The sequence below is a fragment of the Pteronotus mesoamericanus genome, unplaced genomic scaffold (assembly GCF_021234165.1).
Source record: "Pteronotus mesoamericanus isolate MK-2021 breed Mesoamerican mustached bat unplaced genomic scaffold, CSHL_Meso_final contig_33, whole genome shotgun sequence".
NCBI classification, from domain to species: domain Eukaryota; kingdom Metazoa; phylum Chordata; class Mammalia; order Chiroptera; family Mormoopidae; genus Pteronotus; species Pteronotus mesoamericanus.
This window is the reverse complement of record NW_026555135.1, coordinates 9,602,418-9,619,004: the sequence shown is the minus strand read 5'-3', so window position 1 is coordinate 9,619,004 and position 16,587 is coordinate 9,602,418. Positions and strand designations below refer to the sequence as shown.

At 42.1% G+C, this 16,587-nt stretch overlaps 1 pseudogene; it reads left to right on the top strand.

The window, feature by feature from the left end:
- Positions 1 to 11,042: 11,042 nt before the first annotated feature.
- On the top strand, positions 11,043 to 12,658 carry LOC129072702 (ornithine decarboxylase-like; annotated as a pseudogene).
- The last annotated feature ends 3,929 nt before the right edge of the window (positions 12,659 to 16,587 follow it).

The window sequence follows — 16,587 nt, the reverse complement described above, 5'->3', positions numbered from 1 at the left end:
TACCTTACATTCTATTTCAATTGGGAAATGCTGACCCAAACAAGCTAGTTAAAAGGCAGAAATCACTTGACTAGATAAACATAAAATTTCTAAATATGCATATGCTTTACAACAGAAAACAAAATAAATAGAGCACAAGGACAAAACAGAAAAGGAGAAATAGACAAACACACAATTTATATTTTAAAAACCCAACACTCCTTTCTTAGTAATTACTGAAAGAAGTAGACAGGAAAATTGGAAAGGATCCGGAAGGCTTCCATAATACAATCAACCAATTTGACCTAACAGATGGTACAGAACATTCCACCCAACAACGTAATACAGATTAAAAAAAAAAAATTATTGATTTTGTTGGGGTGTTGAGGGAGAGGGAGAGAGGGAGACATGTTGAATTTGTTATTCCACTTAGTTGTGCATTCATTGGTTGTGCTTCTTGTATGTGCCCTGACTGGGAATTGAACCAGCAACCTTGGCATGTCAGGATGATGCTCTAACCAACGGAGCTACCCACCAAGGCACAAATGCTTTAAAAGTGCACACGATACATTTACTAAGATAGACCAGATGCTGGGCAAGAAAACAAGTCTCAGTAGACTTAAAAGAAATAAAAGAACAGAAAATTTGGTTTTTTGACCACAGTGGGATTAAACTAGAAATATCCTAAATATTTCAAAATATCTGGATATTAATTAATACATTTATAAATAACCCATGGATCCAAGAAGAAATAACAAGGAATATTAGAAAATATTTGAAGTGAATAATAAAATTACCATATATTACAATTTATTAAATACAGCTAAAGCAGTCTCTAGAGGAAATTCTATTTTTATATTTTTTCACTTTATTTTGAATTGGGTTCAAAGACTTTTAGATGAGACTAAAAAATACAAATAGTGTATTTTATTCACTTTATTTTGAGTTGAATTAGAAGGTTTTTTTAATGATAGATTAAAATCTTTTAAAAAAATTTGATTTGAGAGGGTGGGGTTGTGGGGGGAGATGGAGACTGATTTGTTGTCCCACTTATTTGTGCATTAAGTGGTTGGTGCTTGTATGTACCCCGATCAGGGATCGAACCTGCAACCTTGGTATATTGGGACAGTGCTCAGTTGGTTAAATTGAGCTAGCTACCTGGCTAGGGCTTCATGAAATTTTTAAATGATAATTGTGGATATTGGAGAGAATTGGTCAGCTACTGTGGAATAGTCTAATTTGTTCATGAACTTATCCAATATGGAAGGTTGTGATAACCCCAATGTTAAAGTATTTTTTTAACATTCAATATTATTTTATGTTAGTTTCAGGTGTACAGCATAGTGAGTGGTTAGACATTTATATAAGTTACGAAGTGATCAGCCCGATAAATCTAATATTCATCTCACACCTAAATAGTTATTATAATTTCATTGACTATATTCCCTATGCTGTACTTTACATTCCTGTGACTATTTTGTAACTACCAATTTGTATTTTTAAATCCCTTTATCTTTTTCACTCATCCATCTAACTGCCCCCCGGCCTTCCCATCTGGTAAACATCAGTTTGTTCTCTATATCTATGGGTCTGTTTCTGTTTTACTAGTTCGGTTATTTTGTTCTTTAGATTTCACATATAAGTAAAATCATATGGTATTTGTGTTTCTCTATCTGACTTATTTCACTTAGTATAATACCCTTCTAGAGAGAAATTTAGAGTATTAAATGTTCAAATGCTTATATTACAAAAGAAGTCAAAGACCAACCACTTAAGAAGCCTCTACCTCAAGAAACTAGCAAAAGAAGAGCAAATTAAACACAAAGGAAGAAGGATATAATTAAAATTAAGAGCAAAGTCAATGAAAAATGATTAGCAAACAAGAAAAAATTATGTGAAATCAAAAGATATTTCCTTGAAAGGATTAATAACATTGATAATTTTCTAGGTGGATTGATCAAGTAAGAAATATAAAACAGCCCTGGCTCGTGTGGCTCAGTGGATTGAGCACTGGCCTGTGAACTGAAGGGCTGCCAGTTCGATTTCCAGTCAGGGCACATGCCTGGGTTGCCGGTTGGGTCCCCAGTAGAGGGCGTGCGAGAGGCAACCGCACATTGATGTTTCCCTCTTTTTCTCCCTCCTTTTCCCCCTCTCTAAAAATAAATAAATAAAATCTTAAAAAAAAAAAAAAGATAAACACACAAAATTCCTATATCTGGAGAGGGCATTACTACAGATCCTTTAGACATTAAGAGTAATAAGAAAATTTTTTAAACAATTCTATGCCAAATTAAGAAGTTCAAAATACAGGGTTTATTTTTAAGATATAGCAAGAAGCGAAGGGCAAGAAACGATTCAGATGAACACACTTAGGAGAGTTTGCAAGCATACTATGTAAATCCTGCATTAAGCAGTGTTCATATGTCCTGTTTGTCTCTGCCTCATCAGTGTTTTTTGCTGATTGTGTGGTTTTAAAGACTAAAGTGATCTTGGGCAGGGCGGCTCAGCAATGTGTGACCTGGACGAACACGGCTACCTGCAGGGCAAGGATACCTAGCATAGTTGTAGCTCTTTGCTGGCCTAATGATCAGCTATACATGTTACCCCTATTTCTTGGGCAAAATGTGTATTACCCACGAGTGTTCAATTTAAGGCCTCATAAGCAAGTGCTTCATATGCCTCAGGCATAATCAGTGTGTATCATAAATATTTGGTCCTTCTACTACTTTTCCATCCTTTTCTATCTTCCTCCTCCTTCTGCTGTAACATTAATAATAAGAACAACCTTTTACTGAATGCCTTTGTGTTGGTGCAAGGCAAGAATGCCTTATATAAATTATTTCTTTTATTCCACACAGAAGTACTATAAATAAAGTATTATTTTTCATATTTTATGGTTGAGGTATTTGAATCTCACTGATGTGACTTTGCCTGAGCAGACCCGACCATTTATTGATTTTGATCTTTTTCCTAAGCAGAAAGGTGAAGGACTGATACCTCTGAGAAGGGATATTTGTGTATTAAAAAAAAGAATACCTTTACCTGTTTTTGTACCATTTTACGCATAACCCAGCGAGAACAGCAATGAGAAAGAGCATCCCGCTATAACTGTGATGAGTGATGTACTGATGAACTCAGCACCTGAAATACAGATATGCCCCAGTCAGTTCCCCTGAAAAGAGTTGTTCCCACACATTCACTTCTTGTTCAGTGAACCCCCAATCATATTCCCTCTAAGAGTAATGCATTGTGGATCCTCCCTTTATCTCCATTTCCCTTTCAAACTATGCTTAATTAGTAAGTTCAAGCCTCCATTCATATATTACCTTAATTAACTTGCTCAGAAAATAAATTTAAGCAAGTCAATTCATTTCTTTCATGGAAGAATGGCAACGTAACAGTATGTAACAGAATTGAGAGTACTGACAAAGAGTAGGTCATGTCAGGGAATCAACCATGGATTTCAGACAGGGCTGAAGCTGGTAGCCTGGGATGGTATGAAAAAAATAAGGGGATCAGAGGTCTCTATGAAGCTGAAAAGCCTGTATAAAAAGAGATAAAGTATAAAGTTGGAAGAATTGGAGAGGATAATCAGACTTAATGTTTTTGAATGTAAACTTTTTCACTTTTGGATCAAGCCCAAGGTCTGACAACAGGAGCAGGTGACTGAAGTGAAGTGGAGCACTTCCCTGTCCCTGGAGCATTGATTGCCTTTCCCTTTGCCATTTTTACTGGCCGACTTCTACTCAGTCTTCAGTCCCAGGTGCACTGTTATCTCAAGGAAGCCTCTCTTGGGAAAAGGGCCTAAAATAACAAATAAGGCAAAAACGAATTCTGTATCTTTTCAATGTCATGCAAAAACATCTAATAAATTTATCTAAGGACCATCTGACTAAGGATCAATGGCTGGGTCATTGAAGCAATACTAGAGGCAGGTACAGCCTTACATTGTATCAGGCAGTTCCCAGGGACAATAAGTCCTGGAAAAGGAATGCATTAAATCCTATGAAACTTAACTTTGCTAAGAATGCCTTCGAGTTAATGAGTACTGATGTTTGGGGTCCAAGCATAGAATGTGATCAGTTTCCCAGGTTTCAGGGCCGAATGGGTGCCACCCTGCCTACCACACCCTGACCTGAGGCAAATCTCTGTGTTCCTTCAATATAGCCTTGGACATTGATAGATTAGCTTTGCACACACACTGTATAGCCCTGTGCATATTGTTCTCATTAAAGCCACTTCAAGAGAAGGGCTTGGGGCATTCTCCAAAAGAGGGAATTGCCACCCCTTTTTCATGGCTGACAGAGAAGTGTCTGGAATGATTTATTTTATTTTCCTCCTACTGTTGCAACCCGGGGGGGACTCTGTGGGAACAGGGTACCCCCATCACTACCTGTTGCGACAACATGGATGGAACTGGAGAATATTATGCTAAGTGAAATAAGCCAGTTGGTGAAAGACAAACACCATATGATCTCACCTATAATCTAATCAACATAATAAATTAATGAACAAAATAAACCACAGGCGTGGAAACATGGAGCAGACTGAAAGTGACTAGGGGGGAAGGGCAAGGAAGGCAATGATGGAAAGAGGAGGAAGGGGCTAGACAAAGAGCATGTATGAATGACCCATGGGCATGGACAACAGAGTGGGAACTGACTGTGGGAGAGCGGGGTGGGGTGGGATGGGTGGAGGAGGGCAAATGGGGAAAAACTGAGACAACTGTAATAGAATAAACATGATTAAAAAAATAAAAAATAAAACAGAAAAAAAATAGAATGGGAGGGCAGAGAAAGTGCTCCCCAGATAAGGTCAAGTTTATCATCACCAAGCTCTTATTATATGACATGTTGAAGGGACTTATCTGAGAAAAAGAACAAAACTATGAACAGTAAAATGACAACAAACTCAAAACCATCAAAAACTGAACCTAAATAAAACAAAAACTAACCAACAACTAGAACAAGAACAGGATCACAGAAATGAAGATCAGAGGGGAGGGGCAGAGGGGAGAATTGGGGAAAAGGTACAGGTAATAGGAAACATAAATAGAAGGTACAAAATAGACAGGGGGAGGTTAAGAATAGTATAGGAAATAGAGAAGCCAAAGAACTTGTATGTACGACCCATAGACATCAACTAAGGGGGGAAACGCTGGTGGGAGGAGGGGTGCAGGGTAGAGGGGAATAAAGGGAAGAAAAAAAATGGGACAACTAAAATAGCATAATCAATAAAAATATATATATTAAAAAGTAAAAATATGCAAAAAATAAAATATATGAGAGTATTGTCCTGGAAGACACATAGTTTTCCTTGCAATTCTATTTTAACCTCTAAGGACTACAATTACTAAAGGAAAGGCCTTTAGTTTAGTAGAGGCTTTGAAGGGTCTGGATAGGCAAATTTGGCAGTAGGAGTCAAAGATAGTTAAGTTTTCCTTTACAATAGAAGTAAATCAGCGCGTGTGTTTGTGTGGTGTGTGGAAGTCCAGGGAAGAAGGGATGGAGCAATGAAGAGTGAATATGGAAAGAGGGAGACTGGGGCTAAGGATATATCAGGATTTTGGTGTGGCCCCTCCTTATCACTCTCTTACATTGTAAATAAATCCTACTAAGAAGAAAGCCAGAATAAAGTGGTCCAGCCAGAGTAGGCAGCAAGTGCCGAAGGCCCAATGTAAGAAAAAGCTTGGTGCCTTTGAAGAAATAACTGGTCAAAGGCAGTGTGCCCAGAGCTTGGTGAGAGAGAGAAAGGTAGACTGGGATAAACTTTGGGAACTAGAGAAGGAAAATTTCATAGATCTTCACTTTGACTCCACTTTTCTCCACTTGCTCTCATGGCCACTTCTGCACTTGTCATCACCCACAACTGCTCACATCTGACTTAAATTCAAACTTTAAGATTTCCTATATGAATACGTTAGGAACCATCCCGCCTGGTTTCAGGGACTGTAGCCTCACCAACAGGCGAGAGCGCCACAACACTGGAGCTGAGCAAGGAGGCGTTGGGAAAATAGGCCACTGAGGAGATAAAACCTGTCCCCCTTGGCTCCACCACATCACCCTGCTTGGCCCCAGAGGATGGCTGGTTAGTCAATGATGGGTAAGACCCCTCAATGGCAGGGGCAACCTAAGGCAGGCACAGTTGCATAGGGACCATCAGGGAAGGACTTGGGAGACACGGAGAAGGGATAAAAGACCCTTACCCCTTGGCTTTGATATGGCCAGGGTCCTCATTCTATCTCAAAGAAGTCTCTTTATCTCTTGGCTGCTCTGCTCCCCCCATCTGACTCAGGTTTGAAACAATACTAGAGGCAGTTTCAGCCCTAAATTGGATCAGGTGGTTCCTGGGGGGCAATTAGGCCTGGAAAAGGAATGCATTAAATCCTATGAAACCTACTTTGCTAAGAATGCCATCAAGAGTTAAGGAGACATGGTGTTTGGGGTCCGAGCATAGGATGAGATTATTTTCCTGGGTTTCAGGGCGGAATGGGCATCACTCTGTTTACCTGACCTTGACTCAAAGACTCTTGTAATCCCTTTACTGTTACCCTTGAACCGTATCTCCTTCCTTTAATCAGTACTCTTTCACATTGATTGATGAGCTTTATGCACATACTCTGCATCCCTGTAGGAGTTAAATTCCGTAAAAGCCACTTCAAGAGAAGTGCTTGGGGCATGCTCCACTGGAGGGAATCGCTACCCCGTTACTGACAGGCAAATCATGTCTGATACAGTTTCTTCCTTCATCTGTGGCAACTGGGGAGACTCTGCAGGACAGAGCCTCCCTCAGATATAGCTGCGTAAGTTAGTGTGTTCATTTTCTTTTCTTGGAAATAAAATACCAGCAAAAAAAAAAAAAAGAACAAAATAAAAAAAACTGTAAACACATGACTTGAAGTGTAAAGGCTGCTAAAAGCAGCTATGACCACATAGAAACCATGTGGAAGAAAGTGAGGTGTGAAGAGAGGTGAAAAGATCAGGCAATGGCAAATATCAGAAAGCACTAGCAAAAATATACTTAATTGAAGATGAGGACATACCTTGATGAACAAAAGCTATGTGCTTGTTTGTAACAAATGGTTCAGGAACTGAGGTGTACATCCTAGACCTACATTTGTTTAGTGAGGTAGAGGGTGTGGGATATTCAAACATACACACACACGAGCCATATTTATAGGAAGAAGCCCGTCTCTGTGTCAGCAGTTCGGGTGCGAGGATCAGCTATTCTGGAAGTCTATGCTAGGCTCACTGCCTTATAAGAAACTTGTGGAAATAACTGGCCCAAAGAAAATTCAATGCATGTAATGAGTAAGATAACACACTGGCATAGCAACTATACAAAGATTATATATGGAAAATGGGGAAGATAATCAATATTTACTATAAAAATACTGTCATGTGATAGATGAATACTATAGTCAGACATTTAACTATGAATTTAAAAACTATTAATGAATAATAGACTAGAGGAATGAATTCCACAAAGCAGAAATACAATAATTTAAGAAAGCCGTAGCTGGTGTGGGTCAGTGGATTGAATGCCAGCCTGTGAACTAAAGTGTTGTTGGTTTGATTCCCAGTCAGGGCACATGCCTGGGTTGTGGGCCAGGCAGCCAGTGGGAGGTGGGAGAGAGAAAATCATACATCGATGTTTCTCTCTCTCTCCTTCTCCCTCCCTTCATCTCTCTAAAAATAAAGTTTTTAAAAAAAATTAAGAAAAATGTTGCAACATGACCTGTCAGATTTTATATATATATGTCATAACTGCATGTCAACAGGAAATTGATCTGCATTTAGGCTCAGAATATTTTGGCAACAGGACATCTAAGTAGAGGGAGAATCCAGCAACAACAACAACAACAACAAAAGGAAAGGAATAAAGGCTGAGGAGAAACACTGTAATATAAGGAGACATTGGCTCATTGAAAAGCTAGTAAGGAGAAAGTCTGAAAGTGGTGTTTGGTGAAGAGTGCTATGGTTTGAACATTTGTGTCCCCTCAAAATTCATGTGTTGAAATCCCAGGGCTCAACATGAAGTCCTAAGCTTATGAATGGAATTACTGTCCTTCTGAGAGACCACGCCTCTCCCGCCTTGAGCTTCCTAGCCCCTTCTACCAGCAACCTGGAAGAGGGCTTCTTCCAGAACCTGACTGTGGGGGCACCTTGACTTGAACTTCCAGCCTCCAGAACTGTGAGAAATAAATTTCTGTTTCTTATAAGCCATCTAGTCTGTGGTACTTTGTCATACCAGCTTGAATGGACTAAGACAAGAAGATGTAATTCCATTGAGAGGTGAAGACTGGAAAATTTGGTCAGGAAAGGATGGCAGAAGGTAGAAAGAACAGAAGGGAAGCTGGGTCCTGGCAGCAAGACTGGTGAAGGTATGAGGAACAGAACCGACCAAGTGTACATGTTAGAGCTGCCACCACCAAGGAGTGTGAGCGTCAAAACCCATTTTGTGAGGCACAGTAAGGGGAGCAAGAAAACCGACCCGTTGTGGAGAACTGTCTTTTCTTTTTCTGATTCAGTACTGGGTCCCAGAGAGAACATGTCAGATTATTCTTTGAAGGTTCTCTGAGTAACAGTGATATTCTTACATGGAACAAGCCACTTTTCTCCTGGGTGTGAGTCTCAGACTGGAATTTCTCCTCCCTCAGAGTCTATCCACCGGGTCCTTGCCTGAGGAAACCAGCCCTCTGACTTGCACTCTAATCGTATTTGTCCATCCTCCATGACTTCTTGTGGAAATCAGGATTTGAGCCAAGGGGTAGGAAGAGGAAGAGGGAGAAGTCAGGCCCTAAGCTCATTTTCCTTCTCACATATCCCTCCCCAACTTGTGAAGTTTTTCCTGCTGACTAGACTTCAATGTACAGAACAGGAAACTGAGGCTTTGAAGAAGTCTTGGCAAAAAAGGACTGGGACCTAGACTCCTGAGCTATAGAGGAGTCCAACACAATCTAAAACAAGTGGCCCCTGCCTATTTCTTGAATCCCACCATGAGTTATTTATTATATTTTATGTAGCCCCCAGCAGGGAATGGGGTGAGTAGAAGTAATGGCCATCTTCCCATCTTCCTTTCTCCTATGGCTTCTTTGTATTTCCTGAGAAAATTGGATCAGAAAAAAGAGCCTGTCCCAGAATAAACTCATGCCTGTCGGGAGTTAAGGGGATAAATGTCGGTCATTACCTGACACTGTCATCTCGATCACTGTATGACTGTAGAAGGAGCCGTTTTGGAATGCAAAGCAATACTGCCCATTGTCAGAGGGTCGGACATTGAAGATTTTCAGGGTCACAATTCCAGCATGCATGTTATTTCTCACAAGCTCTGTCCTCCCTGAATAGTCCTCCATGGCTTTCTCAGGCTTGTCCTTCCCATCCTCGTACAGGTGTACCACCTGGGAGGGTAGGTATCTGGTCACCCTTATTTGCATATTTTCAACATTTTGAGAAGGCGAGAAGGAGTAGGACAGCTCAGCTGTATCACCTCGCTTGACCTCCAAAGGTTTCTGGGACCGCTGGACTGGGGATGCTCCTAAAAAAGAGAACAGAGATGGAGTCAGGTGGGCTGGGGGCAGGATTTGGGCAGATAAAGGGGGATTGATTACACACAGGTTTGGTTATTTCCATCCTAACAAAGTTCTGGGACAAGGCCTGGAAATAGTTGCTGGATCTTTGGGGTGGTGGGTTGGGTCTCTTTTCTGACCTGATTATACGCACAGAACTAAAAGGAAGTTGGAGATGGTGGAAGTAAGAAGCGTAGGCCCCACTAAGGTGAGGCAAGCAAAGGACTTGGGGGATGAATTTTAAGGAGGCACTCACTTTTGTGATACAGGTGCAGGGTTGACAAGAGCCAGTGCCTCTTTAAAATTTGGGCCCTGGGCCCCTCACTTAACTCACCCTGTGGGGAGGGACCTGAGGAGTGGGCTGCAGAAGATAAAAAAATAGACCTGTTGACTTTTCAGGTCAGGTGCTGTCCCTCTCCTTAGGAGGGAGGTGTTGATTGGGAACTCAGATGGCTCTGGAATGGACACCTGAAGAACTGTGTTGGAAAAGAATCTGAAGCATCTCTGTGGTAAAGATGTTTGAAAATCATAAATACTGTTTGCCATAGCATGGGATGAGAAAATGGGGGCATGCAAGCTATTTCGTTTTGCAAATTTTATTTTACATTATCTTAAGGTTCTAAGAAAGTATGTTTCTTTATTACCATTTAGGCTCTTTCGCTGTCTGTCAATCTGTTTCCCACCTCATACACACTTGTACTCAGGTACACACGTGTGTGCATGCGTGCACCCATCCCCCCCCAAGCAGTGTGGTTGAGATGAGTAAAAATGCCTAGTACAGTCACAGCCTGGGACTAAGTAAGCAGAATAAAGTTAAAATTCTTTACTTTCCTAGAATTTCATAGCATTTGTATTTTGTCAAACTTTTTCTTCCAGCTTCTCTCCCTTTTACATTTCCCTTCCTCCTACATATCAGGGAATCAGAGGTTCATATAAGGATTTCTACCTGCAATCTGGAGGCAGAGGTAGAGTAAGATGATCCTGCCATAAATTGTAATGACTCGCTGTCTTCTCCGGAGACTGAAGCAGGGTGATCCCAAGGCTTTGTGCTGATGACACATTGGAAAAGGAGGAAAATGCTGTAATGAGGAGAGAGAGAAAAAGAAACTGAGACTTAAGTCAAGGGGCAGAGAAAGAAAGAAATGCAGGAACCTCATTCCTGGGCATATCTTATCTATGGGACTAAGGTGAAGGGCAGAGTAAGGTTCTTGCTCCCTTTTCTACATGTTTTGAAACTTTTAATCTTCAGGACTACTCAGGACACTCATGAGTCCAGCTACCTTCTATATACTGATGACTCACTCACTCCCAAATGTACATCTTCTGTACATATTGTCTGGTGATGCTGTGGCAGGACCCTGCTTCTCAAGGGACCAGGAGCACACAGGCCCCTCTGTCTTAGACCAATATAAAGAGCAGGTGGCTTCTATCATTTCCTGTCTTACCCTCTTTCCCTCTGGCAGCACTCTGGTGCCACTTAGGCTGGCCTTCCTCCATGGGAGGGAATGACTTGGTGGCCAGGAAGGAGGCTCAAGTGGGTGCCCGGAGGTCCTGTGGGCTCCCAAAGGCTGAGGCATGTCTGTGTGGTTGGCTTTAGGTGCCCCTGTGCTCTGAGGACATTTCCACGGCAGTACCAAGAGAACATCCATCTTCTGTGGGACCTAAAATTCCTGGAGAACTGCCTTTGTTAAAAGCTGGCAATAATGTCTTTAAATTCCATCTTAGTTTTCCTTTTTGTTGAATTTCAGACAAACATCCAGAACCATGAATCGCTTTAGTGATAGAGTTTGGCTGCCATTTACCCAATGAAGGCTTTAGTCCCAAGGACATTCTGGATGGAAAAATTAATGAAGTTTCTTCTTCCAATGACAAGGATGTCTTTTATGTTGCAGACCTGGGAGATATTCAAAGAAACATCTGAAATGGTTAAAAGCTCTTCCTTGGGTCACTCTTTTATGCAGTTAAATGCAATGACTGCAGAGCCATAGTGAAGACCCACGTGGCCACTAGGACTGGAATTGACTGTGCCAGCAAGACTGAAATGCAATTGGTGCAGAGTCTTGGGGTACCTCCAGAGAGGATTATCTAGGCAAATCCTTGTAAACAAGCGTCTCAGATTAAATATGCTGCCAATAATAGTCCAGATGATGATTTTCGATAGTAAAGTCGAACTGATGAAAGTTGCCAGGGCACATCCAAAGGCAAAGTTGGTTTTGCGGATCGCCACAGATGATTCCAAAGCAGTCTGCTATCTAAGTGTTAAATTTGGTGCCACTCTCAAAACCAGTAGGCTTCTTTTGGAATGAAAGAAATGCTAAATATCGACGTCAGTGCTGTCAGTTCCACCTGGGAAGTGGCTGTACTGATCCTGAGACCTTTGTGTAAGCCATCTCCGATGCCTGCTGTGTCTCTGACATGTGAGCTGAGGTTGGTTTCAACATGTATCTGCTTGATATTGGTGATGGCTCTCCTGGATCTGAGGATATGAAGCTTAAATTTGAAGAGATCGCCTGTGTCATCCAACTTGGGAGTGACACTCAGAGTGGAGCCAGGCAGATACTATGCGGCACTTGTTTTCACAACTGGCAGTTAATATCACTGTCAAAGAACTCAGATTAAAGAAACAGAGAGGCTCTGATGAAGATGTGTCGAGTGAAAAAACCTTTATGTATTATGTGAATGATGGAGTATACGGATCATTTAATTGCATACTCTGTGGTCACGTGCACGAGAAGCCCCTTCAGCAGAAGGAGCCAAACCAAGTGAGAAGTATTACTCATCCAGTATATGGGGACCAGCATGTAATGGCCTCGATCATACTGCAGAGTGCTTTGGATTGCCCAAGGTGCATGCGGGGGACTGGATGCTCTTTGAGAAAACGGTTCTTACACCTACTTTCTGCTGCTTCTATTCGCAATGGATTCCAGGGCGCTAACCATTTACTGTGTGATGTCAGGCCCAACAAGTCATCTCTGGCAGCAAATCCAGAACCAGGGCTTTCCACCTCAAGTGGAAGAGCAGGACGTCAGCACTCTGCCTGTGTCCTGTGCCTGGGACAATGGGATGAAGAGCCACCCAGCAGCCCGTGATTCAGCTCATACTAAGGAGTAGATGTCTCTGTTGTAGCTGTTACTGTTAGGACAGTGTGAATTAAGGGATTGGAGGGGACCACTTAGCTTCATTGTTGCTAGTTTTGAAATGTCTTTGTAAGTAGGGCTGGCAGAGATGGAACAGTATGAAAGACTAGGAGATGGGGTCACACTTATCTGCGTTCCTATGGATACTATTTGAATATTTGTTTATATGAATTTTTACTCAATTTTCTAACACTACTAAAAGGTACCTAAACAAACATTTGTAGCTTATACATTGGCAGAATGGGCCAGAAGCTTAGTGTTGTGACCTGTTTTAAAAATATAGTACCTTGAAAATGAAAAAAAAGCCCAATTGAATTTTTCTCATCCAATGTTTCGAAGTAAGGAATGTTACTTTTCAGAATGTGCATGCAATGTTAAGGTAATCACTTTGCAGTTAGTTTGCATATAACAACTGCAAACTGACAAAGTATACCTGATGTGAGGACGCAGTTGGAGTGCTGCTGCTTCGAGCTCCACCAGGAATCCCCACCTGGCTTCTCTGTTCCTCCAATCCACTCCAGGTGGGGCCACATTTGGGCTCCTTGAGCACCTGCATTTTGAACTGTTCCTGTTGCTCTATGGTAACCTTTTCCTGAAGGGCAGCAGCATCCAGTGCAGTTGGCTGAAGACTAAATCTAGGTAGTTGATCAAGCAGATCTGTGGTTGCTGTCACGAAAGAGAGGTTGTCAGAAGTTGCTGTTTTCATTTGTTGCTCACCTTGCAAAGCCATCTGAAGGACCCAACTGGTGGGGAAAAAACTGTAAGATGTGTTTAGGGGTGGAACATTAAGTTCTACTGGTATCTGTACTAGAATATCAAATCTTTAACTAAGTGGAGGTTCTTTTCCAAATCTCTTGAAAGCATAGGAAATGACAGGTTAGGGACAAATTTTATGGCAACTATCTCACTTACACAAGAGAAACTTAGCTGGTTTCCTCCCACTCATCCACGGGACAGAACCAGCTCCCCACCAATGGCAGGGAGGGGACACTGTGGAAACAATGCAGGGACCTAAGAAGCTGTTGAGAAGGCTGACAGAGAAAAGTGTAAAGGATCCTAGCAACGAGTTTGAGGCTAGTAGTACCAAGCTCTTCAAATAGCCAAGTGTTGACCAAAATGCCTTTATAGAAACTCACTGCAAAATTAAAATGCTCAATATAATTTCTCCAATAGTTCCTTTGTACTTCTTCCATACCACACATGACATATTTAGGTGGAACCCAAAGAAAATGGTTTTGAAAAAAGAAAAGCAGGAGTAAGACTTATTAGGATAATGTGGTAGATTGGGTGGGGTGCTCTCAGGCAACTCTCAAGTAGCAGCACACAAGTTCTAGTTTGACGTCTTACTTTCTAAGAGGAGGGATTTAGACACTTTCCAGCTGTCAGTCATACTTTGCTGGATCAGACTGATGTTCTTGGTAAATTCCCTTAGGGAATTCACTTGGTCCACCATGGCTCATTCCTCAGCCTATGCTGAAATCACCAACTAGAGGTTTCATTTTAGTCTCTCCTGCTGCCTTTTCAGTATTTGCAAGTTTCTTTTCAGAAAGTGAGAATCCTGGCTCTTGATCCTTAATATATTTATTTTTGATCAATCCTCTGTATGAAGCCAATTTCTCACCTCTGTTTCAACCCCTTCTCCTACATGAACATCCTGCTCAATCCTCTCCAACACCATGCTGGGCATTCCTTCCACATGGAGCCTCCTTACCTTGTTGGGCTCTGGCAGGACCTAACCCATTCCTCATGTGCTCTGGCTCTGATACTCATCAGAGAGCTCCCGCCCCGCAGGGGCTTTCACCTCCCCTATGCCCGGCTGCCTCCATGGGCTGGTATCCCTTCACTGCTTGGGCTCTGACCCCTTGCTGTGGGCCACCTCAGTTCCCCTTCTACTCCCTGTCCTACTGCACTGCCAGCACAGACGTTGACTTTGCTCTGCCTTACCCGAACGCTTTAAAACTGGTTGCTTCAGGAAGGGAAAGAATGGGAAGGAAAAACAAATAATGGGTAAGGAGGGAAAGTCTATCCCTTGCTTTTTAAAATAAAGGCATTTGTGAGAGACGGCATGGGAAATGAGCCTCTCCAACCAATTTAAGAAAAAGTACATATGGGGTTTGAGGGTAGGAATATTCACCTTGTTAACATTACCTGAGCACTCTTGAAGAGTCTTTTCACACCCTGAGGTGTATACACACACTATTTAGAAGACCACTGATCTAGGTGTTAAAGTAAGAGAACACTGGCAAATAGGCTCCCAAGTCTTTTAATTACCGTAACTATTGTACCCTAACCTCTACAGTTCTAGCCCCACCTTCCCTCCTTCTGTTCTCTTTCATCCCACTTTCCTGTCAAGAAGCACAGCTCTCCATCCACTCCTCCTCTTTGCAGTAGAACCTTCCACAGAACACTAATTTGGTCCTTTATTCAAACTGCCTCCTCCAATGTTAGGACTGACTCCTGTCACAGGCGGGATCTCCAGAATTACCTTTGCCTCTGCTGTGTGGTGGGTATTAATAATCTGTGGTAGCTCTTTGCTTCTGTTTTCACCCTTATGGGGAATACAAGGGAGTATTACAGCTTTGGATCATTTAATCTACCAACGTGGTGATATAGTATTGACTAGAATGTGGCAGACATCCTGGGATTTTTAATTCCAGTTTTCTACAACACAATACCACTAAAAAACTATAGTGACCAAAACAGTGTGGTACTGGCATAAAAACCGACCTATAGGTCAACAGAAGAGAATGGAGAACCCAAAAAATGAACCTGCATAAGTGGTGCTGAGAACGCTGGAGAGCCAAAGGCAAAATGACACTAAAAGCAATCGAAAAACCAAACAATTTTTCACACCAAATACTTCCTCCTCTGTGCCCTTGAAGGATCAGTGTGACCCTGCCCCCACAGTCATAAGTCTTCGCAGACAGGAAACTTCTGCTCACCTTTTCCTCTGTTGGCAGTACCTCTGGGGGCTAATATGAGGTCAGGTGGGCTCAGATGTGGTCCCAGAGTTTCTCCAAAGCCGCAGCAGTATTATGATGAACGAAGTTTCTTCAAAAACAGAGGCGACAATGTGTCCTGAAGCGGAAACAAGGACCGGAACTGGAACTGGTGCACTCGTGAACCCGCTCCCCAGCTTGTGTTCATGAAAAGTGGTCCCACAAAAAGTGCTCATTAGTCCCCCAAAAAAGGGTCCCCAGCAAACTTCTTTGAAAGAAATAAACACAAAAATTGTTTCTACCAAAAGCTCATTTAAATCGGGAAATTAGGAAGTTAGCCGTGGAAACTGGTGTACAGGAAATGTTCAGGAGAACAGAGTGTTCACAGCACACCAACTGGCTGAATTGCACCCCAAACCCTGAGGCCCCCTCTGCTCCTCAAACACTAGCTAAAGCTGGAAGAGAGAATTTGCATCCAGGTTTCTCCAGAACCCTCAACAGAGGACCAGCCCCACCCACATACAACAGTGCAAAGGCATGTGCAAAACAACACTAAACATTAACTGAAAAACCGATCATTTTCCCCACCAAGTCCTTCCATTGTTGGCCTCTGGAGACTGAAAACCACTCAGCAGTCATTGCACACAGGAAATATCCTTTCACCTTTTCCTCCCTTGGTGGTGCATTCCAGGAACTTGCTGAGGAAAAACAAGTTCTCTCAGACCAGAAGCCAACAAATGTCTGCAAGTGGCAGCAGAATGACTCACGTGCTTCTCTTGCTCTGCACTCAGGAAAACTGGGAATGTAAGTAGTATGCTCCCAACTCTGGTCCGGAGGCAGTGCCCACAAAAAAGGTGGTACCATAGGAAGTACTCAATTTAGGCCAGAAGGATGTGTCCTCGAAAAACCACTCCTAAAACTGTGCTCACAAAAAGTGGACACACTGAAGTTCTCACTTAAATTT